Genomic DNA, 25,693 nt, shown 5'->3' with positions numbered 1-25,693 from the left:
TACTAATAACATTTAATAAATTTATTTCCCTTAATTTTTATAAATTATTTCACATAAAATCACAATTTCGTCCCTAATTATGAAATAACATTTTTATAAGTGTCATAACCATTTTTTAGGTAGATCAATGGTTTATTGTTTGAAAAACAGTTACGACTTTTAATTTTGAAAAATGTGTGATTTTAAATTGGATAAAATTGGATAGAGTCGCCATCGGCCTTTGGGTTAAGTAGGTCGAATACCTAAAAACGTCTTTTAAAAATAATTTTAAGAAAAATCATTTTTAAGACAAAAACTGGTCTACGTTTACCAAATATTTTATTAAAACAGGTTCGGGAGTCGGTTACGCGTGGGGAAGACTTAACACCCCTACAACACCCAAAATTACTACTGTGTCGCTTATACGTTGTCGTAATGGTAGAAATTATAAATTGAATATAAAATTAAATTATGATATCCTTTTCAATGATTCATATGAAAAGACAAAGTATTAGGTGGTGTGTATTTTAGAAATTGGAATTGATAAACAACAATCACGGGATGCATAATAATGTTAATTACTATTTAGCATATAAAATATAAACTAAAATATCCTCTTAAAAATTCGTTATTAAGTATTTTCTTCAAATATTTTGAAGAACAACGATTTGTAGAATGAACGTGAAAAACTGTTTTATCGAAGTGTAATACGATACGATGTTCGAATAAATGTGAACTTGAAATAAAATTAATTTTATTTTGCTAATTAATTTTTTTTATTTTAAGTTGAACAATGCATGTTACTAAATATCGATGTATTTTATGCGAATATCAATTTTCATTTTATATTTGATTCACGATTTTTAATATCAATAAGGGGAATATTCTTTAACTAATAAGAAATATTCGAGTTAGCTTTTCCGACGGAGGATTGCAATAAATAAATTCATCATTAAATTGCATTATAACACATTACCAATAATATGCATCCAAATTTAGAAGAACAAAGAGATTAATTTTTAAAGGGTTATATGACAGAGAGATTCTGGTAAGTGAAAACATCAACCCTTATCATACAAGAAGTAAGACCATGGATGGTAAGATTGAGCAGTTAAAGAAAGAAATGCAAGAGGAGTTACAAAAAATACAACAAGAATGGCACTCGAGAATGGAGCAGTCACAAAAATCATTCTGGATCAGATATTGCAAGGTCAAGCCAGTATGATGAATGATATGATGACCAAGATGTTGGGTTACGTACTGAAGCAGCTAAAGAGCCAAGTATTACTTCGGTTGGAGCTTCTGGCCATGAATCTGCCCCGAGATTAAATTATTTCCCCTGAAAGTTAGTTGAGCACCCTGCAATATCTTCAGCAACAAAGGTTCAAATGGTGGGCACCACTAATCCTCAAATAGGACCTCATGAGTATATGGATGTAGATCCTGAGGAAATAGAGAAAGCTAAAACTGAGGTCCCGGAACATTTAAAGGATTGGTGCAAAGGGTTTCTTAAAGAGATGGGAAAGCATAGTTCTCAGGATGGAATGGAGGCAGAAGAACTGAGTCTAGTGCCAGACTTGATCTTACCACCAAAGTTAAAATGCTTGAATTTGAAAAGTATGATGGAAAAATGTGTCCAGTTACTCATTTGACCATGTGTTGTCGAAGAATGACAGGATTGGGGAAGGATGATGGACTGTTAATTCATTGCTTCCAAGCTAGTTTGATAGGGGCAGCTACCAGATGGTATAACCAATTAACTCGAGCTAAAATAGGTTATTGGAAGGATTTGGCCAACGCATTTAAAGAACAGTACCAGCATGTTACTGACATGATGCCTGATCGTGTTACTCTTTAAACATGGAGATGAAGCACAATGAGACCTTTCGTCAATATGCTCAACGTTGGAGGGATATTGCCGCTCAAGTGCACCCACACTTATAGAGAGGAAGTTTATAATGATGTTCATTGATACATTAAAATCTCCTTATATTGATCATATGTTAGGAGTGGCGACTAAGAGTTTCTCTGATATCGTGATGTGCGGTGAATGATCGAAAGAGCACTAAAGAGAACAGATTGCCGGTAGCCACAAAATCCTGCAAAGAAACCCTATGGAAAAAAGGAGAGGTGAATAATGTGAATTTCTCTGTGACTAAGACAAAGACTGGAAATTTTTCATTGCTAGGAGAGAATAAACGTAAGTATAACACTGAAAGAATACATTCACTCCCATACCAATGACCTACAGTGAACTTTCTATGGATTAGTCCAGCTCATGTAGTGTCACCAAGACATATAGATCCAGTCAAACCGCCTTATCCAAAATGGTTCAACGAAAATGAGACATGCGAATATCATGCAAACCACCGAGGACATATATTGAGAAATGTCTCACTTTAAAGAATAGTGAATAATCTGATTAAGAGAAAATGTGTCATTCAATAACTCGGAGGCACCATGTGTAACTGAAAACCCGCTTCTGATCATCAGAAATAGGGAGTGAACGCTATTGAAGAGAACCGAAGAATTAAATAATGATTGAAGAAGTAAAAATGCCATTGAAGTGGGTATATGTTCAAATGAAAAGAGAGGGATGTTGAACCCCATAAAGAAATATTCTATTAAAAGGATGAAGAACTTTTGTGAGTACAATGATGAAATGGTCATCAAATTCAGGATTGTCAAGAATTCAGGCAGTTGGTCCAAGAATTGATGGACAGCAGAAGTTACAGTTCTATGAAGAAAAATGATCGAGAGTGAAAGATATTTGTGCTTCTGAGAAAGTTAAGAAGAAGTGAAAAGAAATTAAAGAAGCATATCCTCATGGTCATATCCAAGCCAAATTATGAGTCAGGTGGTGGAAGCACAACATTCAGGGTGGTGATCAAAACCCCGATGCCTTTTGCCTACAGAGTAACAAAAAGTCCCTGGAATTATACATGTCAAATCAATGCTCCTGAGGGCAAGGGGGAAGATACTGATGAGTTGGATTTTTCACCAGAAATGGAAGATGTTATGCTCCTGAAAAAACTAATAAGGCAAGAGCTGTGGTTATTGAAGATCCTGAGGAAAAAGTAAACGAACCTGTCAAGATTGAAGAGGCTCAGGAGTTTTTAAAGTTCTGAAACACAGCGAATAATATTGTAGAACAACTTCACAAGACTCCAGCAAGGATTTTGATGTTATCTCTCTTATTGCATTCTGAGGTCCACAGAATACTTTGATCAAAGTGTTGAATGAGACTTTGTGGGGAAGGACATACCAGTGGAGCGTGTGGATAGGATGGTGAACCATATTAATGCAGATAATTTCATTTATTTCTACGATGATGAAATACCTGAGGAAGAAAGGGTAGATGCAAAACACTACACATTACTTCTTATTGCAAAAGGGTTATCATCTCTGGGGTGTTAATTGACAACGGGTCAGCCTTGAATGTTATGCCATTTTCCACTCTGAATAAACTTTCTTTAGATGCCTCTCAAATGAGGTTTGTGGCAATACTATGAGGGCATTTGATGGGACGGAACGTAAAATAATGGGTAAAATGATTATTCCTCTCAAAGTAGGCCCTACACATTTGAAATAGAGTTGTTGTCATGGATATACATCCAAGTTATAATGCTTATTAGGGAGACCCTGGATTCACATGGCTGGGGAAGTTCCTTCTTCTCTTCACCAAAAGCTTCAATTTATATGGACGGGACTCTAGTGACCATCAAGGCAGAAGAATATAGCATTGCCTCTACACTACTGATTCACCATATGTAGGGTAGACGAGAACGCACTAGAGTCTTCCTTTCAGTCCTTGGAATTTGTCAATTCCACCTTTATCTCTGAAGGTAAAAGAATTCCCATTCCTCAACTTCGAAGAATACAAAATGCAGTTGAAAGAGACATAGCTAGAGGAGTGAAAGTAGGGAAAAGGCTAGGTAAACTACAAGCATCATTAAGTTTTGAATCCAATTCCTAAAAGGAATTACTTTGGCCTCAGATGCAAGCCAACTTACTACGATAAGTCAGAGATGCAAAAATAAAAGAAAGAAGGTGAGAGCCCAAGGTGGGACGTTGTTTGGGGTCCTATGATCATATCACCACTTTTCAAATCTTTCGTGTCTAGAGGATTTATGACTGATACACTGCAACAGTCAGGGGAAAGTGAAGAAATAGGAATTGAGAGCTTGAGTCAATGCCATCACAGATAATTCTATTGGAGAATGCTCATCAGCGTCAATCCGCCCATGTCCTCTTGATTATGTTGAGAACAACTATACTGTTGAAGAACTCCCTGTGTTCTATAAGCACTTTTCAGAGTAATGCATAAATAACAAATCTATCTTTTAACCTAAAATAATGAGACTGTTGTTATTTGTCATGGTTTTAATAAAATGATGTTCTCTTTTTATTTCTTCATAGAAAATATTGCATTCATTATTTAAATTCTTTATTCTTTATCGATAATTATTCTTTTGGTAAATATTAAATGAAATTTTTGTCCATAGCCAATATATTTTTTCCCATTCGCAGGTCCTCAAATATTAATTGTTCGAATAATGATATTCCCGAACCATAAATTGATTTTGAAAATGACATGTGTCTTGAAGAATCTGAGGGTATAAGGATGATGAGGAATGTGAGTTAAACCTTGAACTTGTTAGAATGATGGAGCAAGAAGACAACAAATATTGCCCATAAGGAGAAAACAGAAATAATAAATTTGGGAACGGAAGAAGATAGAAAGGAATTCAAAATATGCACTTCTCTCTTACCAAAAACAAGAGGGGATCTCATAAGCCTATTACGAGAATGTAAAGACATGTTTGCCTGGTCTTATCAGGACATGCCGGGCTTGGATACCGACATTGTGGTGCATAAGCTGCCAATAAAATCAGAGTACAAGCCTGTTCAACAAAAACTTCGAAGGATAAGACCGAATATGCTATTAAAAATTAAAGAAAAAGTGAAGAAACAGTTTGATGCTGGATTTTTACAAGTATCCAAATACCCTGAATGGGTAGCAAACATAGTACCAGTCCCAAAGAAAGATGGCAAAGTTCGGATGTGTGTAGACTACCAGGATCTCAACCGAGCAAGTTCCAAAGATAATTTTCCACTGCCACATATTGACACATTGGTTGACAATACAGCTGGTCATGCTCTTTTCTCCTTTATGGATGGTTTTTCAGGGTACAATCAAATCAAAATGAACCCTGAAGATATAAAAAGACAATTTGTGATGATGTAGGCATCTTTTGTTACAAGGTGATGCCCTTTGGACTTAAAATATAGGGGCAACATATCAAAGAGCCATGGTTACTTTGTTCCATGATATGATGCACAAAGAGATTGAAGTATACGTGGATAATATGATTGCTAAAACTCAACTGAGGAAGAACATGTGAAGGTCTTAAGGAAGTTGTTTTTAAGGTTGAAAAAATATCAACTTAAACTTAATCCAGCTAAATGCACTTTCGAAGCTACTTCAGGGAAGTTATTGGGATTTTAGTTAGTGATAATGGGATAGAGATAGATCCTGATAAAGTCAAAGAAATATTGGAACTACCACCCCCTAGAACGCAAAAAGAAGTTCGAGGGTTTCTGGGAAGGTTAAACTATATTGCCAGATTCATATCTCAGTTAACTGAGAAATGTGATCCATTTTCCGTTTACTGAAAAAAAACCATGAGAGTGGGATGATAATTGCCAATAATGTTTTGATAAAATTAAGAATTATTTGACTAATGCCCCAGTTCTAATGCCACCAATCCCAAACAAACCATTGATCTTATACTTGACTGTCTTTGAGAAGTCAATGGGATGTGTATTGGTAAACATGATGAAACTGGAAGAAGAGAAAGAGCTATTTATTATCTCAGTAAGAAATTCACTGACTGTGAGACTCGATATTCCTCGATCGAAAAGCTATGTTGTGCTTTAGTATGAACTACTAAGAGAATGAGACAATATTTGTTGTATCACACCACCTGGTTGATATCATGGTTGGATCCATTAAAATACCGATGGAGTCAACAGCTTTAACTGGAAGGATGGCAAGATGGCAAATGTTGTTGTCTGAATTTGATATAGTCTATATGAATCAAAAAGCGGTGAAAGGAAGTGTTATTGCCGACTTCCTAGGAACAGAGCATTAGAAGACTATAAGCCAGTAACATTTGATTTTCCAAATGAGGACTTAATGAGTATATTTACGACGAAAAAAGATGCTCCGAATAATGTAGCTTGGAAAATGAACTTTGATAGTGCCTCGAATGCTATGGGGCATGGAATTGGGGCAATACTATTTCACCGGAAGGATATCATTATCCTTTTACTAGTAGGATTGCCTTTGAATGCACAAACAACATGGCAGAATATGAAGCATGTATCTTGGGTATTCAAGCTGCAATTGAACGCAAAATTAAAAGCCTGGAAGTATTTGGTGACTCTGCTCTAGTTTTTATCAACTTCGCGGGGAATAGATGACTAGAGACTCTAATTGATGGAATAGAAGAACTTGGTGATGGAGTTGATCAAAGAGTTTGAAGAAATTTCTTTCACTTATCTTCCCCGTGAAGAAAATCAAATAGCAGATGCCTTGGCTACGTTGGCAGCCATGTTTAATACCGATGATCAATCTCGAATGATGCCTATTCGAATGAGTAAAAGAGAAGTTTCAGATCATTGTTGCAACATTGATGAAGAAGAGGAAGATGGACTCCCATGGTATTATGATATTCTCTAGTATGTAAAATATCGTGCTTACCCTGCCAAAGCAACTGAAAATGATAAACGAACTTTGAGAAGATTGGCGATGGGATATATCCTTGATGGAGAAATTTTGTACAAGAAAAGCAAAGATCAATTGCTTTTGAGATGTGTGGATAGAATTGAGACAATAAAATTCTTGAAGAAGTCCATAAAGGGGTTTGTGGAACACATGCAAATGGATTCACCATGGCTAGGCAAATCATGAGGTTTGGATACTATTGGTCTACTATGGAAGGAGATTGTATCAGATTTGCTCGAAGATGCCATAAATGTCAGATCCATAATCAATACATGTTCCTCCTTCACCACTTCATGTAATGAATGCACCTTGGCCATTTTCAATGTGGGGCATTGATGTCATTGGGGCAATTTCACCAAAGGCTTCGAATGGACATCGTTTATCTTTGTGGCCATCGATTACTTCACCAAATGGGTTAAAGCTGCCTCTTATGCTAACGTCACAAAATGAGCAGTTTGTAGATTCCTAAAAAAGGAAATCATTTGTAGATATGGAACACCTGAAAGGATCATTACAGATAATACGTTGAATCTGAACAATGATTTAATGAAGGAAGTCTGCACAAGTTGAAGATTAAACATCACAACTCGGCTCCTTATCGCCCGAAAATGAATGGGGCAATAGAGGTAGCAAATAAAACATCAAGAAGATCATCACAAAAGCAACTGAAACATATAGAGACTGGCATGAGAAATTACCTTTTGCACTGCTTGCTTATCGCACATCCGTTCGTACATCTACTGGGCAACACCATTTTCTTTGGTATATGGGATGGAAGCAGTTTTACCTGTTGAAGTTGAAATCCCTTCTCTGAGAGTATTGATGGAATTGAAACTTGATGAGGCTGATTAGGTACAAAGTAGATTTGATCAGTTGAATTTGATTGAAGAAAAAGGTTGAAAGCTTTGCCATGGCCAAATGTACTAGAAAAGAATGATGCGAGCTTATGACAAAAGGTCAGGCCTCGAGAATTTCATGAAGGTGATTTAGTGTTGAAAAAGATCCTCCCTATGCAAAAAGACTTTCGAGGAAGTGGATGCCAAACTGGGAAGGTCCTTACGTTGTAAAAAAGGCATTTTTCAGGAGGAGCTTTGATTTTGACTGAAATGGATGGAGAAAATTTGCCTAATCCTATGAATTCTTACTCAGTCAAGCGATATTACACTTGAAGAAGAAGAAAAAGAAAAAAAGAAAAATAAATAAAGGAGGCTTCAAGAGAAACCTAAAATGAGTGTCTTGAAACCGAAGGAGGATTCGAGTTGAAAATCCATAATGGGCGGCTAGGATATTCAAGATTTAAGATGACAGATTCCCTCGAAAGCCTAATAATTCAGGGAAAGATTCTCATACTCACACATCTTTTGTACGATCTGAATCTTCGAGACACATGTCAACTTTCAGGAAAGATTTGGATGAGGAAATATAAAGATTCAACATTTGATATTCATTGTATTTGTTCCTTTTCTCTTCCTGTAATGTTTACTTTTTTTGTCCTAAAGGATTGTATTTTACCATTGTCTATTTTAAATGAATTTTTGCGAATTACCCATTGCCTTCACCAAAATATTTATCAATAACAACATCGTTTATTATGCTTTACACTTAAAAGTGTCAGAGTATGGGGATTTCAAAACATGTATTCATTGGAGAGAACATACAAAAATATGATTATTGGGAAAGAATGATTAAATTGAGAGAATCAATTTTAACCTAATTTTAATTTTCTCAAGCAAAGAAGTTCGATTTTGAAGATGAACATTAAGAGAGGCCATTTATTCTAATTGAATTTCTCAGAAAATCAACTAGTGGTCAAAGAATCAACAAAACAAGATAAACTTTCTCAAGGTGGATCATAGAATCCAAGTTCATGCATGAGAGGTTCGGAAAGTAACCACAATCATAACCCAACATTAGAAAATGCAAAAATCCCATGCGTTCCGATCAAAGAGCATGAGAAAGTTCAAATCCCAGTCTCGAACTACGCATAACCCTTTAAACATGCATGACCACTTGTATACATCTTTAGGGCATATTGCAAACATGAAATCATGACATATGATCATTTTTAAAAAGGATTTTCAAAATCTATCTCATCATTGAAGCAATGAGTAATCATCATCACACGACCAGATCTCCTCATTATGTAGGAGATGTGTCAACTCAGATAACCAGCCGTAACCAACAGAGAGGAACCATGTTATCACCCTTAGATGGCCAAGATTCATGAACAGATGGGCAGTGTCATCACTCGACCTGATCTCCTCATCACGAAGGAGCAATGTCACTTCAGATAACCAGTCGTCCTCATCACGTAGGAACCGTGTTATCACTTTTATATTGTCAAGACTCATCACATATGAGCAGTACCATCCCTTGGCCAAGACTCATCGTATAGTAGTGTCAACCTCAGATAACCATCGTCCTCATCACGTAGAACCGAGTTATCACAATTCCTAAAGATGGCCAAGAACTCTTCATCATATGAGCAGTGTCGTCTCCCCAAATCAAACAACAAATCTCAAATAAAATAGGGACAAAAATTGGTTGCCTTTTTCATCTTTGCTCTATTATTATTAACATAAGAATGTGCAAAGAGGGACAGCTGTAGACACCTATTTTTGTCCGGGTTAAAATATTATTAAATTATTATTATTATTATTATTATTATATTATTGATATTATATTATTTTACATATTTACAGGCCATAACAAGTCAAATAGCCCCAAGTCCAATTACAAATTAAATACAAGCCCACAGTACAAGAGGACCCAAACAGACCCAGATCAGCAACAGTATCAACCCGACCCGAATGGGAATCGAACCGGCCCAGCAACCCAAGATCCGACCTAATTTAAAACCCTAAACAAATTAGGGTTTCAATATATCATCTGTCAGCCGCCCAATGTCATCCGTTGGATCTGGATCCAAATTAACGGTTTAAATCCAAAGCTATTTAGGGTTTGAACCCCTAAACTATCATCATCCAACTGTCGCATCCAACTCCAGCAGCGTTTGTACGCCGCCGAGCTAAACCCATTCGCTGCCGAGCCATTACCAAGCTTCGCTGGACCATCACCATCCATCTGTAACAATCACAAGTCATAGCCACGAAGTTGACAAAATTAAGAAAATAATCCCGAAAGTTTCGGGATTTCAACTAATCCCAACTAAACCCATCAAAACATTACCAAACACAAAAGTAATAAACATACAACGACAAGGGGATTTGGTGTGGGGAAGAAAAATAAAAAGGAAGAAAAATGGAGTGATTGGGAAGGGAGAGTTTTCGGAAAAAAAACGGAAGAGTACTAGATCTAAAAAAACGAGTAGACAAAAAAAAGAACCTTACCTTATTAGTCACCTTTTGTTCATCAAACCAAGGAACCCACCCAAGCAAGGTAAAAATCTCGTTCCCTTAGTGTGGTTTTGGGGTTCAGCTTTTAGGGTTTTCTTAGAGATAGGTTGAGATTTGAGAGGGTAAAGGCAGGAAAAGGGTTACTTAAAGGGGTAAGCTTTTCGTGGCCACCAATTTTCGGTGACCGAAGGGTTTTGTTTCATCTCCCATAGGAGAGTTTTCTCTCTGTGAAATGGAAAAAGAAAATGAAAGAGAAAGTAGAGAGGAAGAAGATAAGAAAAAACGGTTGAGTGAAATGGGGAAGGGTTTTTAGCCAAAGGGGGATAAAAGGGGTATTTAAACACCCCAAAACGATATCGTTTTGGCCTAGGGTAACCGTGTTTTATCAACTCTTAGGGGATAATAATAACCCAGGTCCCTCATCCTTGTAATCTATTTATTTTGGTCATAAAATGAAAACGAGTTAATATTGTGTTCAATCCTTTTTATTTTTCACATGTTACATTATAGTCACTATCGCGTTGCGAATCTGGAAACTGATTTGCGATACCGGAGATCGCGTTGCGAATTATCGATCGCATTGCGATTTACTTGGTCATTTTGGCAAATCCAAAAAAAATTGATCAAAATCGTATATTACAAGGCATTTTCGGTCACTGAAATTATTTTCTCTTTTATTTTTTTAAATTAAGAATCAGAAAGCTTTGAAAATAACAATTAAAAATGATATCCTTTTCAATGATTCATATGAAAAGACAGTATTTAGAAATTGGAATTGATAAACAACAATCACGGGATGCATAATAATGTTAATTACTATTTAGCATATAAATATAAATAAAATTTCCTCTTAAAAATTCGTTATTAAGTATTTTCTTCAAATATTTTCAATAACAACGATTTGTATAATGGGCGTAGAAAATATTACTTGATCGAAGTGGTGTAATACGATACGACGTTCGAATAAATGTGAACTTGAAATAAAATTAATTTTATTTTGCTAATTAATTCTTTTTATTTTAAATTGAACAATGTATGTTACTAAATAGCGATGTATTTTATGCGAATATCGATTTTCATTTTATATTTGATTCACGTTTTTTAATATCAATAAGGGGAATATTCTTTAACTAATAAGAAATATTCGAGTTAGTTTTCCTGACCGAGGATTGTTAATTGAGATTTCTTTAAGAATTTTCTCTAATTATTTAATTCGAAACAAATTAATCAAATTTTAATAAATGGGTCATAATTTAATTTTATATTCAATTTATAATTTCCACCATTACGACAACATGTAACGACACAGTACTAATTTTGGGCGTTGTGGGAGTGCTAATCCTTTCACGCGTAACCGACTCCCGAACTTGTTTTAATAAAATATTTGATAAACGCGGACCAGTTTTTGTCTTAAAATGATTTTTCTTAAAATTATTTTTAAAAGACGTTTTTAAATATTCGACCTACCTAACCCAAAGGCCGATGTCGACTCTATCCAATTTTATCCAATTTAATTTAAAATCACATATTTTTTAAATTAAAATCGTAACTGTTTTTAAAAATAAATCATAGTTCACCTAAAAATGATTATGACAATAAGGTTTGATGAAATAGGAGGAAGAAGTTGATATTTCATTGTTTGCCCAACACAAACCAAAAACAACATAAACAACTTCACTTACGTCCCCAACCAAACACTTCCTCCCCTTATTTTGCATTAAAACGTAAGACAAAGTAGCAGTTGGAGGATTTGTAACTTAGAGCTTAACTTGTCTGCCAGAAACCCAACTGAATGGAACACTTCTTGTTTCCTTGGCCTTCAATTGAGCTCTCTCCTCCAGCCTTCTAATTCTCGGTGCAAGTCTGCACACAAAGTCCTGTGCTTCACGCCCTTCTGGTGATAGTCCGGTCAGTTCCTCTACCTTCCACCTCTCCACCAGATACTCGACTATATCAGCATAGTCCTTGGCAGTGTAAACCCCGATTCGCTGTGCCACATACGAGTAGTTATCGAAAAGGTTTTCGTCTTGCCCGTCGTACATCAAGTGTGCTGGCATGGAGATTTTCTTCTTCATCATGTCGGCAAAGGACAGGACGGATCCATCAGGATCAATCTCGAAAATCTTTTCGGGATTTTAGTGTATGCTGTCTCGTGGCGCTTTTCATCCGCAGCAATTGAACCACATAATTGTGCCAAATTCATGTCGCCATGCACCTTGGCAAGCCTAGCCGTATTTCCATGGGATATAAAAGTTGCCCTTTCTTGGAATGTTGTGTAAATGAATCCCAGATAAGGACTATTCTCCGTACCCGGATCCTATAAAACATACATGATCAATCAGAATGCAGAATCGAGCTTAACGAATGCATGTATTTTGCAATGTGATCAATTACAATGAGAAGAGGGTAAATAATGTCGGAAAGATTTTACAATTCCGGATCCGATCAAATACTGAATCGTTTTCTCAACTTGCCTCATGTCCACTCTCCCACACAAGTAGAGATACTTGTTAAGTAGATCGGTGTGCCTGTTTTCTTCGGCTGTCCAAGCCCTGGTCCAAGTAGCCCAAGAAGTAGGGCTAGCACCGGTTTCGTCACGAGTTCCATCTAAGGTATTAAGCATTGTTTGGTAAGTGGGAAGGGCTTCCTCGGTGATCATATCGCCTACCAACACGACGAAGTACTCGTCGGGAATCTCGTTTGCCCGCTCTCTAAGTTCTCTGACTTGGTCCGCGAATCCATCGGACGAAGGGTCGGGAAGAAAATCCTTGGGTTGCCAGCACTTATCTACTTGTTTAAGATGAATCAGAATGTTATCCCTAGCCCAATAATCCAAAGATTTGAAGATCTCAATCTTATGGGGCGGCATGGTGTGGGAGGCCTGATGCACCAGCTTGGGAGCCATGAAAGGCCGTTCTAGAGATTCAGCCTCTCTGCATCAAGTAAAACCGAATTGATTCAAAAATTCAAAAAATTATAACAATATTACATTATAATCACGCGTACTATTAATATAAATACTTTTACTATACATATATTCATAAATATAACCTTCCAAAAAAAACTACTAAATGCCCACATACTGGCATACATGCATAAAACCTTTAAAAACAAGTTGAAAATACCCACATAAATGGCACATTTTTTCATGAAATGAATTGATTAATCATTGGAAATAAAAATTAAGATTAATATTTATTTTATGATATCGATTTAGAATCTATGATTATTACAAATCTATCCCACGTGACAAGTCAAACCATACCAACTTAGCTATTAAATGAATTACTTTCTCTGTTTTTCTTTTTTATTATTTCTTTTCCGTTTCTATTTCCCTCGTACTTGTCAATGTCACCTACCACCGGCCAGAACATGGTCCCCGGTGCTACGTTTTAGCATCGACTTGGGAAGATTTTGGCCGTCACGGCAGATCGGGAACCCGGTGCACCATATGACCCATTTTTGGGCAGCCTGTGCACCATATTGTTGCTCCGATCAACGCCTTTTGACGACGAAAAAAACCCATTGCGGATTAAGATCATCCGTAACTTCACCGGAATACGGCGAGAAAAGTTCAATAACAATAATGGAGAAAGAGCCAAAGCGAAAATCATATAAAAACTAAAGGAGAAGAGGTAAAGAAGAAGAAGAGAGACTAACTTGGAGCGAGGGGGGAGAGTGGAGACCATTGAAACCTTGGGAGGCCTAAGCCTGGCCATGGGTTGAAGAGCAAACGAAGGGAGTGTCTTGGTGGGATTGAATACCACGCCCATTTTTTCTTTTCCTTCTTTTTTGCTTAGAGGCCGACAACGTACTCGGTGAATCAACCCAAGCTAGCCTGCCTTTTATTGAAGTTGTCGGTTTAATAAAAAAATGATTGTGAAAGAGTTAATTTCCATATTGATCCTCACTTCCAATTTAATTACCGACTTGCCAATTCATTTATACTTTTGTTTACTTAGTTAAAAAATTTTGAGTTATTCGAAAAAATTTATTAGATATTTTTTGAGTCTAGTCGAGTTGAGTGATATTTTTTAGTTTCTATTTAAATGTAATTATATATATTTTAATATTATAATATTATTTGATTTCAATTTAAATAATTTTTTATAACTATATATAAATACGTGTATAATTCTTTTATATTTATTTCATACGTGATATATATATATCATAATGAGTTGATGAAGTCTCAAACTTAAAAATCAATCCACTAATTACTAAAAAATTCGAGTTATTCGAGTTGCATTTTACAACTCGATTTGAACTTTAATTTTTTTTCGAGTCGAGTCAAGTTTATGAAATTATAACTTGAAATCAATTCGAATCGAATTTTTCCAAGTTGAGTCGAGTTGAGTTTTAGCCATCCCTACATATATAGTTGTGTTGACCAATCAATTTAATAATTTAGGCATAACATCAAAATTAGCCCCTAATGTTTATCGAAATGATCATTTTGCCCACATTCTATTTTTTTTTGGAGCAATTTGGCCCTCATTTCATTTTAGGGCAAAAAACCTCTAACATTTGACAAATTAATCGTTTTGTCCTTTTTTTGAAACATTTAACCCTCTACATTTCATTTTAATTTAAAAGACTCCTATTTAGGTTAAAAAGACTCTTATTTTATAGTATTAATAGTGTGTTAATTAATAACTTGAAAAAACAAAAAGTATTATTAAGAATAATGAAATGATCTCATTAAATATTAAATGTTTTTATACTGACTTTGTTTACTTAATACTGCATAATCGACAAACCTTAATTGTCTAATTAAGGTTATATATACAAGACCATTAATGTAATTAATGTGGCATTTGTTTTTTTAAGAGAAGGTTTGTTGAAATTTAATGTTAATTAAAATTAGAATGATGTCTGATAATGATAATATAAATTTTATATATTAAATGTAAATATCCTAATTAGTTATGTTTTAATGAAATTTATAGTATTTAAGGTAATACAATAGTAATAGGTGACGTTGTTTATTTTATTTTTTATTGGTAAGGAATATAGATTACAAATTAAGCACTAATTTATTCGTCTATAAGGGCGAGTGTTGCAGTCGCATAAGGGGTGTCAAGAACTACTTTTCGTCAATATATTTATTAGACTCATCTTGATCAGTGTATCTACAGTGACATTTTCTTCCCTTTTAATAAGCTTAATATTGACCTCCTAATCATCTTAAATAAATTTTAAAATCTTGTCCACAAGTGCATGTCCTCTTACAACAGAAGAAAGTTGTCAAACTACCTACACTATCTCAGAGTTATCAACTTCTATCTCTAGCTTTCGAATTCTCAATTAAATTTTTTATAAATTTCAATATTTTATTGTTGAAAATAGAAATTAAAATCGTATTATATTACTACTACCATCTCTAGTTGTCTACAATCCATATGCAATGCTCCAACCATCTTCTTTGGGAGCTATTAAACTCATGGCAGCCCATGGGAGATCCCATGCCATTTTAGTCATATCATCTATCACTTTGATCCCTTTGTGAAATATATATGTGGCCATTTTGGTCATATCATCTATCACTTTGATCGCTTTGTGAAATATATATGTGAGGATTATTATCCATCGTTGTCTCAACATCAATTAAATATAATGAACAATCATAAATAATTTTACCGATAATGTTTTTCTCTGAAACACTCGTAACACTTATGATTATCAGATTTTACTGTAGTTTGACGTTCTCCTCTATTCCATGCACAACACAATCCTTCATACACTTCATAAAATTCTACTTCAAGGGTGGAGCACATGCCAAACTTTTTTACCACGACAAAAATGCCTCTACTCGACAATCAAATCTCTTTAATGGTGATGATATGCCTCATCTACGTTCGAGACCTTGAGAATCTTCAACCCTATCTTTTGATATATTAACTCTACTACTTCCACCAGTGTATGGTTGAAAAAGTCGAGGTACATTTGCTGCCTTTCACAACGTCGAGATGCGGACACCCCTATATCCTCTGCATTAGATATTATTCCCTGAAAGAAACATCACTCTCTAGAAGAGTCATTGTCCTTTAAGTGAGTTTATACCTCCGAAGGCGTAACTCCTCTGCTAAACAAGGATCATTATCCTCCGCTTTCGTTAGCATTGAGATGCCCCTACCTCCTTTATTGGCATAAAGACGCATTCAATCATTCCCTAGATTTCTTTATAATATATTGAATTCATTTCTCTCTAGTCAAGAGAGTCGAGATGCCTCATCTCCATAAGTAAGAAATTATCTACTACCATTATATGATGTTGAGATGCCCCTACTTCATACCCTTCACCGTCACACTAATAATTATTATCTTATGCTCTGATTCTTCTTATTGTTACATCCGGGTTCGTGCCATTCAATCCATTTCAAGACCCTTTATGTTTAAACCGATCAACAATTTTATTCTTATTTAATTTATTTTTAATATAATATAATATTTTTATTTAATATTAACTTTAATTTTTTAATTTTTATTTAATAATATATTTAAATAATATGGTTAATAGTGACAATAGTCAATTAAATTAAAAATTAAAAATTAAATTTTAGATTAAATAGTTTTTAAAAATTAAATTGAATAAAAATAAAATCGGAGAGATTCGACATCCAATTTATCTCATTCTATTAAAATCAATAATGAAAGTAACGCTTGTAAAATTTAAAGGATAAAAAGCGTCTTAAAAGTTTAAAAGATAATTTAATAAAAATAATATAATTTAGGAAACAAAGAAAAAGTTGGTCACCATTTAGATAGGAAGGGATCACCCACTATGTAAAGTTATAATTTTTTTTGAATTAATCACAGCTATCTGATCTATTGATCGATTAATTTAGATCGTGTACTGCAGAGGCGAGACCGACTCTTCCAATTCAATTTGCTTTATTTGCAAGCATTAAGGTTTAAACTCCTAACTTTATTTAAATAACTTAAAAACTTATAATATTGAATTGTGGTTAAACATCAATTCATAAGATTTTATGTAGCATTTATGAATTTAATCTTTTAATAATAATTAATTATATTAATTGATAGCGGTTTTACATCAATTCATAGGTTCTATAATCTTCAATATCAATTCAACCTCATACGATCTTATTAGAAACTTAAAGAAGAACTTCATAACATCATTTTATTTCCACTAAAATATACAGCTGAAGTACAGTAACTTTATAGCTCACAAAGGCTGAAAATCATAAACTCTAACAACCTAAATACTGGACTGCCTAATAATCTTAGGTTTAGCGTACATACAACTGAGAGCACACTATTCACGTGCACCTTAGCTCACCATACACGTTATCTTTCAACAGATCTTAATCATATATAATAATATTAATTTAATTATAAAAATAATTAATATATTTTAAATATTGTTAATTGTAATAAATTGATTCCGTTCGCAGTTGATGATTAGATCTTTTTAATTTAAGCTAAAAATCATCGCTAGTGAGAAAACAATCATAAATTGATGTTTCTTTGTGAGAAAGAGTGCATCAGAAACATAAAAATAAAAGAGGAGTGTATAGAGATAAAGGAGGAGATTGTCACAGGAAAGATGAGTTAATATACGGTTAATATATGGAGTTACCGGATACATTATAAAATATTTAATAAATTTGATTTAGCGTTACCTGAAATATCGAGTAATAACAATGTTGTAGGTGGAAATCATGAAGAAAATATTAAAAAATTTGGCAACCGGCAAACTTAGCTTGTCGGTTTGTGTCGATACAAATGAAAAATGTATCGATCCATAGAAATATAACAGGTAAAAATATGATAAAACCGGTGTCATTATGATAAAATCGGTAAACCGCTACCGGATATATTGAAAGTGTCGATAAATTAATATAAGTATCGACACTTTTGTAATTTAAAAGAGAAGAAGTTATAGCGCCTATAAAGTGTCGATACTTTATACAAATGTATCGATCCATAGTAATATAACAGGTAATAATGTGACAAAACCGGTGTCATTATGATAAAACCGGTAAACCGCTACCGGATATATTGAAAGTGTTGATAAATTAATATAAGTATCGACACTTTTGTAATTTAAAAGAGAAGAAGTTATAGCGCCTAAAAAGTGTCAATACTTTATACAAATGTATCAATCCATAGCAATATAACAGGTAATAATATGACAAAACAGGTCTCGAAATGATAAAACCGGTAAAAAGCTATCGGATATATTGAAAGTGTCGATAAATTAATATAAGTATCGACACTTTTGATATTTAAAAGAGAAGAAGTTATAGCGCCTAAAAATTGTTGATATTTATACAAATGTATCGATCCATATCAATATAACAGGTAATAATATGACAAAACAGGTCTCGAAATGATAAAACCGATAAAAACATACCGGATATATTGAAAGTGTCGATAAATTAATATAAGTATCGACACTTTTGTAATTTAAAAGAGAAGAAGTTATAGCGCCTAAAAAGTATCGATACTTTATACAATGTATCGATCCATAGCAATATAACAGGTAATAATATGACAAAACAGGTATCGAAATGATAAAACCGGTAAAAAGATACCGGATATATTGAAAGTGTCGATAAATTAATATAAGTATCGACACTTTTGTAATTTAAAAGAGAAGAAGTTATAGAGCCTAAAAAGTGTCGATACTTTATACAAATATATCGATCCATAGCAATATAACATGTAATAATATGACAAAACAGGTCTCGAAATGATAAAACCGGTAAAAAGCTACCGGATATATTGAAAGTGTCGATAAATTAATATAATTATCGACACTTTTTATATTTAAAAGAGAAGCAGTTATAGCGCCTAAAAAGTGTCGATATTTTATACAAATGTATCGATCCATAGCAATATAACAGGTAATAATATGACAAAACAGGTCTCGAAATGATAAAACCGGTAAAAAGTTACCGGATATATTGAAAGTGTCGATAAATTAATATAAGTATCGACACTTTCATAATTTAAAAGAGAAGAAATTATAGCGCCTAAAAAGCATCGATACTTTATGAAAATGTATCGATCCATAACAATATAATAGGTAAAAATATGACAAAACCGGTATCGAAATGACAAAACCGGTAAAGCGCTACCAGTTATGTTGAAAGTGTCGGTACTTTAATAAGTACGCGTAAAAAAGTATCGACACTTTAAAAGAAATAGGTAAATATCCTATCGAAAGTATCGACACTTCACATAAAAGTATCGACACTTAGGTAATTGTATCGATTAAATATAAATAACATATCCGATGTAAATATAAAGACATAGCTAAATTTCCTCTGAAAATAGATAGAGTTTTTGAAATCGAAGCGTAATTATTGCTGCATTTCAGAAGGCGTTTCTACGTTGAAGTTTGTTTGTTTGTTGCTACATTTCAAATCGAAGGTACGTTGTTGAAACCCTAGTTTTTTATTATTACAATAATTAGGGTTTTTATGTGTTGTTGTTTGGGGTTTTCGAAGTAAAAAAGCATTTGAGACCGATTACATGTAGAAAGTGATCTTCTAGGTAGATGATAAATACCGATACTTTTATTTAATATTATAGGTAGAAAATGATATTATAGGTTGTATAAATGTGCCGATACTTGGAGTATTGAGTGTTCCCATTCATTTGAAGGAACCATTCATTTGAAGGAAATAGGGAGGTTTTGGGACCGATTATATTATATAATATTATAGGTAGAAAATAAATATGGATACCTGTATATAATATTATAGGTAGAAAATGATTTTTTAGGTTGTATAAACGTGCCGACACTTGTTGTAGTGGCCATTCAAATTCTATTGAAGACCAATCGTTTTACCACAAGAGTGGTTATCGATTTTTGTATACAAGTATTTGATTTGATTTACGTATACTGATATATGAAGAAAAAATGAAGTCAATGGGTGGAAAGCAACCAAATGGTGGATATATGTACTTCTAGTAAGTATCAATTTCTTTTTGTTATTATTGTTGAAATGGTAATTGGATTAAAGTATTTAGGAACTTTAAATTGATTACAAATTTTAAATGTTGACAGTATGGACGAATGCAAAATGATGAAGGAAGATGGCACACACAGTGGTTCGGTATGTAAAATGAAATTGACATTGATTATTATTTAGCGTTAATGTATTGATTAAGAAACGTTTATGCTTAATATTTGGTGACAAAAAATGTGAGGTCGAAATGGAATTCGATGAGTGATGCTCAAAAGGAACCTTACATCACACAGTCAAGGAATGATAGTAAAGAATACAAAGAACGGAGGAAAGCACATGAAAAGAAGGTATTCATTAAACTTGTAAATACGTTGATACAAGATATATAAGAACAATAACATTATATATTGTTAAAAAATGTAGGATGTGTCGACAAGGTGCAGCATAAAAAGGGTGTATTCATTAATTGAACACCTTAAAAAGAATGATCAGTTGAATGTGCTGAGTGAAATGGGGTTTGGATCATTGAAAGGAGTAAAGGATCAACCAATTCGGAGGGAATTGTGTCGATCCTTGATGGAGCAATTTGATGTCAAACAATGTATTGCTAAATATGGCGATTATTCATTCCCTCGGGGGGTATCGACTGCTGTAGCCGTCTTGGGGTTAGAAAACAAAGGTAAAAGTGTTGTAGAAGTCTGTAGGAGTAAAAACTGGAAAGCACTTGCCTCCAAATATGGTTTGAATCATAAGGTGACATATGTTGAAGTTGAAGAGGATATCAAAAGCGGATCTTACCGGGGGGATGAGCTGAAGGCCCGAGTTCTATTGTACTTTGTCGGGATATTTCTTTGTCCAACGGGTGATACGTCAACGAACAAGGACAATATGAAGCTCATTTGCGATGAAGGCTTGAAGGGTGAATTCAATTGGGCTGAATATGTCCATTCGAGATTGATTGAATCAATAATCACCTTTCAAAAGGGCAACCAGAGATACCTCAAAGGATGCATAGCAATCTTAGAGGTAACTGAGTTGAAGAATGTTTTTGTTTTTTTATATAAAATGATGGTATAGTTATTATATAAAATGATTAATTTTATTATAAATACAGGTTGCACTGTTCGATTATTGGCCGGGCTGTGATAGTTTGTCGGCTTATGAAAGACACGGAGTGGCACGCATCCGTGCATGGGGGAAGGAAGAGGTGGTTAGAGTGATGGCGAAGTTGAAGGTGGATAGACCGAGGAAGCTAGAAATGGTAATAAATGAAATTAAATAATATTAAGAATATAATCAATGTCTTAATACAAATTTAATTTTGAAGGTTATTTTCAAGGACGTAGAGGAGGCAGAGAAGGCAGAGGAGGCAGAGGAGAGGGAAGAAGAGATGATTGGAGGGGTGGATGACGGTCAGGGGGATTACGGTCAGGGAAAACATAGTAAATTTGACATTTTGATGTCTGAATTGGCTGATATTAAAAAAATCATTTTTGATATTCATCAAAGACATTCAAGAGTCGAAGAGACACATGAAAGGCATAAGATGGAAGTGGAAGGAAAGATAGATGTATTGGTGAAAAAAGTTGAGGAGTTGAGTGGTGAAGTTAATATGTTGACGGGTAGAAAAATTGATGGAGTTGTCAAGGAGGTTGTGGAAATAATGAGTGAACTTTCGGGGGTGAAAGAGGTGGTTCAAAAAAACTTGGATGAAGGGGGGAAATTAAAGGGTGAAATAAAAGAGATGAAGAGCTATGTAGAGAAAAATACGATGAACTGAGAAAATTTGAAGAAGAAAAGATGGAGGAAGAAGAAAAGATGGAGGAAATGAGGAGAAAGGATGTCACTAACATCTATATACTGGAGAGTGTTATAGATGCAGATTTGGATTCGGAATGTCCTGCACCCCAGAAGAAGAAGCAGAAGGTAAGTTGAATAAAAGATAACTTAATTTGATTTTTATCATGTTGTTGTGACACAAATTTGTATGCAAAACTGTAGGTTGTAAAAGAGGATATTCAAATCGGAATTGAACCGGTCGAAGCTACAATTTGTGATTATTTATGGAATAGTGGGTTAGAATCGGGGTAAGTCACTTATATTGCTTTGTGAGTGATATTTAAATATTTCATGAAAAGATATTAATCATGAAAAGATATTAATCCTAATGATTCATACAGATATACTGTAATCTCAATGGGAAATCAATACGCACAAGTATCCGATGTTGCAACGTTGAAGCCTATGGAATGGGCTGGCGGTGTGGTAAGTAGAAATCAATTAAAAGACAAAACCTATTGAATATGTTCTGATTGTGTAATTAATTTTGTTAGGTTATTGATTTGCTCGCCTGGACAGTATGCTACGATTCTAAAAAGTCAGGCGGATGATGACTACATTCCATACCACTTAGCGGTGAGCTAAATTAATAAATGTTGAAAAGTAATGTTATAGACAGTAAATTAATAATGATTGTCGCGTAATTGCAGTAACAAGAGTTGGACAACAACAGTAATGTTGAGGGTATTACGAGCCTTTGGGGTGCCATGTTGCCTAATTATATGAAATTCACCAACTGTGAGAAGGTAAGACACCATACGAATAGGCATAAATGATATTTTTGTATATATAATGTTGAATTTTGTCAAATTGTGTGTGAAATTTGTTGCAGATCATGATCACAATAAACTACAATAATTCACATTGATATCTGTTGGTGTTGGATATGAAAAATCGTGTTAGAATTGTATATGATAGTCTGTTTAAATCTGAAGCAGCTAAACAGAGAGTGAATGATGCTAAGAGATTGGTATGTATGAAAGGAAATTATGTAAATTATAATGCATCATTTGTTTGGATCATAACTTCATATTTTTTAATGCAGATGAAATATTAGAATTGTTTTTAATTTTATACGAATATAGTTGTAATGTTCAAACATGATTGAATATTGTGGTTTATTTGCAATAACAATAGGTTGTTGTACATGTTTCTTATACACAGTAGGAGTCATGTTGATACTTAGGATATATTTGGATCGTTGTCTGCATTATTCCAAATGTCTCTAACATCATGTGCGAGACTGAATGACCAGTCCATTCCGTCTTAAAAAAAATCAGTTGAAGTAGGCTGCGTGCTTGTATTCAAACCCAGCTTGACTTGAGGACATGTTAGTTTGTTATGTCCCTCACTGTTGCAGAACCCACATCGCCTAATTTTCTTCTCGACCTTGTTCTTTGTTACTTCTTTTCGCTTGCGTTATTTTCGTTGAGGGTGGCGAACGTTGTTTAATACACTGCTCTGATTGACTGAATCATTCAAACCAAACGAGTTCTCAAATTCTTCTGTTAATCTTTTCATCTCATCTCTTGCGGTTTTGAAAGACGCGTCTGTCTTTAATGCAGCATAGCATAACATACTTGTTGTTGCACGTAGAGAAGCAAACCTTGCCATTTGTATTATTTCTGGAGGCACATTCAAATCAACAAAACTGGGTTTAGAAGCCTTCGCATCCTTAGTCCACCTAATTTGAATCAAAGGCCCAGGCAAATATGTGTAATCCAAGTGCTTCAAAACGTGAAGTTGATGGCGACATGGAAGTCCAACTGTCTCAAATTTTTTGTATGACCAATTTAGGGTTTCCGTACGAGAATCAAAATTAATTTCAAATGTCCTATTTTTTTCTTTGTACTTTTTCAAATAAAAATATTAACATTCATCTGATAAGGACTGAATCTCTTCCTGAATCCGGTACAATGTCTCCCGTTGAAGTTCTTCTTGGAACGCACGAAAAGATTCGTGCGTATAAATCTTAGAAGCATGACTTTCAAATTCAACCACTTTTGTGATCAGGAAGGGCTTCGTCTGGGAACTTAAGTAATCAGCTTTCAACTCGTTCAGATGCATTCTACTAATTCCATCTTCAATTGCACGAACAACATCTAAATATGTCTTCTTGTGTTTCAGTGCAATTACGAGTGAAGCATTCATAGACTCACACCTTTGTGTTGAGCGAATATTAGCAAAGAAATGACCGGTTAGATATACTTGTGCCCGTAAGTGCCAAGTATTTCCCTTCTCAATCACCCATAGATGCTTTTCGACGTTGAACTCTAAAACAACTCAACGCCATTGAATATCAAATTCGTCGGTTGTCCACCAGGAAACCATGCATTTTGAGAATGCTGCTGTAAATTTTGGGTCACCAATGTTACTTGTGCATTGCGAGAAATATGCCAAGAACATAATCTGAGCTTAGCGTTAGAGATAACAGATTTGATAGCCCTCTGCATTGCCCTATCCCCATCGGTGAAAACTGAAATAGGTGATTTGTTCATCATGCTTCTAAAAAAATCTTTAGCACCCACTTGAAAGATTGAGACGTCTCGTCAGCGATTATGGCAGTAACAAACACAATTGTGTTATGGTGATGATTGAAACCGACAATAGGCATAATTGGTCGACCATACAAATTATCTTTGTACGTATATCGAACGCAATTACATCACCGAAGCATATGTAATCTGATCTCGATGTAAAATCCGACTAAATAAGATTATGCAACGCCCCTGATTCGTCTACCGAGTATGTCACAAAAAACCTGGGATCATCATGTTTCTTATAATCAAAGTAAGCAATATGCACATTCACATCCCCATCGACGATTTGATTTGCTTTGCCTCTTTGAAGTGCATTGTAGAGGTCTTTATGTGTAAATCCAACATTATGATAGCCCCCTACCTGCTGCGTTAAATAGTTCATTAGTTGTGGCGTGCCAACACCGACCTCTTTCAATACTGTTGCCTCATCGATATCAGCCTTACTTACAGCTCTATTAGAACGCATAAATGGTGTCATAGCAGGTGTGCACAATGCATGATTATGTTTCTGATAAGACTTACTTATAACCCACTGATCGTTTGTATTTGTTGCTGTAACTACGATTCTAGCCTTGCATCATGTTGTTGTGACACAAATTTGTATGCAAAACTGTAGGTTGTAAAAGAGGATATTCAAATCGGAATTGAACCGGTCGAAGCTACAATTTGTGATTATTTATGGAATAGTGGGTTAGAATCGGGGTAAGTCACTTATATTGCTTTGTGAGTGATATTTAAATATTTCATGAAAAGATATTAATCATGAAAAGATATTAATCCTAATGATTCATACAGATATACTGTAATCTCAATGGGAAATCAATACGCACAAGTATCCGATGTTGCAACGTTGAAGCCTATGGAATGGGCTGGCGGTGTGGTAAGTAGAAATCAATTAAAAGACAAAACCTATTGAATATGTTCTGATTGTGTAATTAATTTTGTTAGGTTATTGATTTGCTCGCCTGGACAGTATGCTACGATTCTAAAAAGTCAGGCCGGATGATTGACTACATTCCATACCACTTAGCGGTGAGCTAAATTAATAAATGTTGAAAAGTAATGTTATAGACGGTAAATTAATAATGATTGTCGCGTAATTGCAGTAACAAGCGTTGGACAACAACAGTAATGTTGAGGGTATTACGAGCCTTTGGGGTGCCATGTTGCCTAATTATATGAAATTCACCAACTGTGAGAAGGTATGACACCATACGAATAGGCATAAATGATATTTTTGTATAT

The 25,693-nt window shown here is 34.5% G+C and overlaps 1 pseudogene; it reads right to left on the bottom strand.

The window, feature by feature from the left end:
• Positions 1-11,757: 11,757 nt before the first annotated feature.
• On the bottom strand, positions 11,758-13,931 carry LOC120182517 (annotated as a pseudogene).
• Between the last annotated feature and the right edge of the window lie 11,762 nt (positions 13,932-25,693).

The sequence above is a fragment of the Hibiscus syriacus genome, unplaced genomic scaffold, assembly GCF_006381635.1.
Source record: "Hibiscus syriacus cultivar Baekdansim isolate YM2019G1 unplaced genomic scaffold, ASM638163v2 tig00112674_pilon, whole genome shotgun sequence".
NCBI classification, from domain to species: Eukaryota; Viridiplantae; Streptophyta; class Magnoliopsida; order Malvales; family Malvaceae; genus Hibiscus; species Hibiscus syriacus.
Note: the sequence above shows the minus strand (reverse complement) of the source record. Positions and strands in the feature narration are given on the sequence as shown.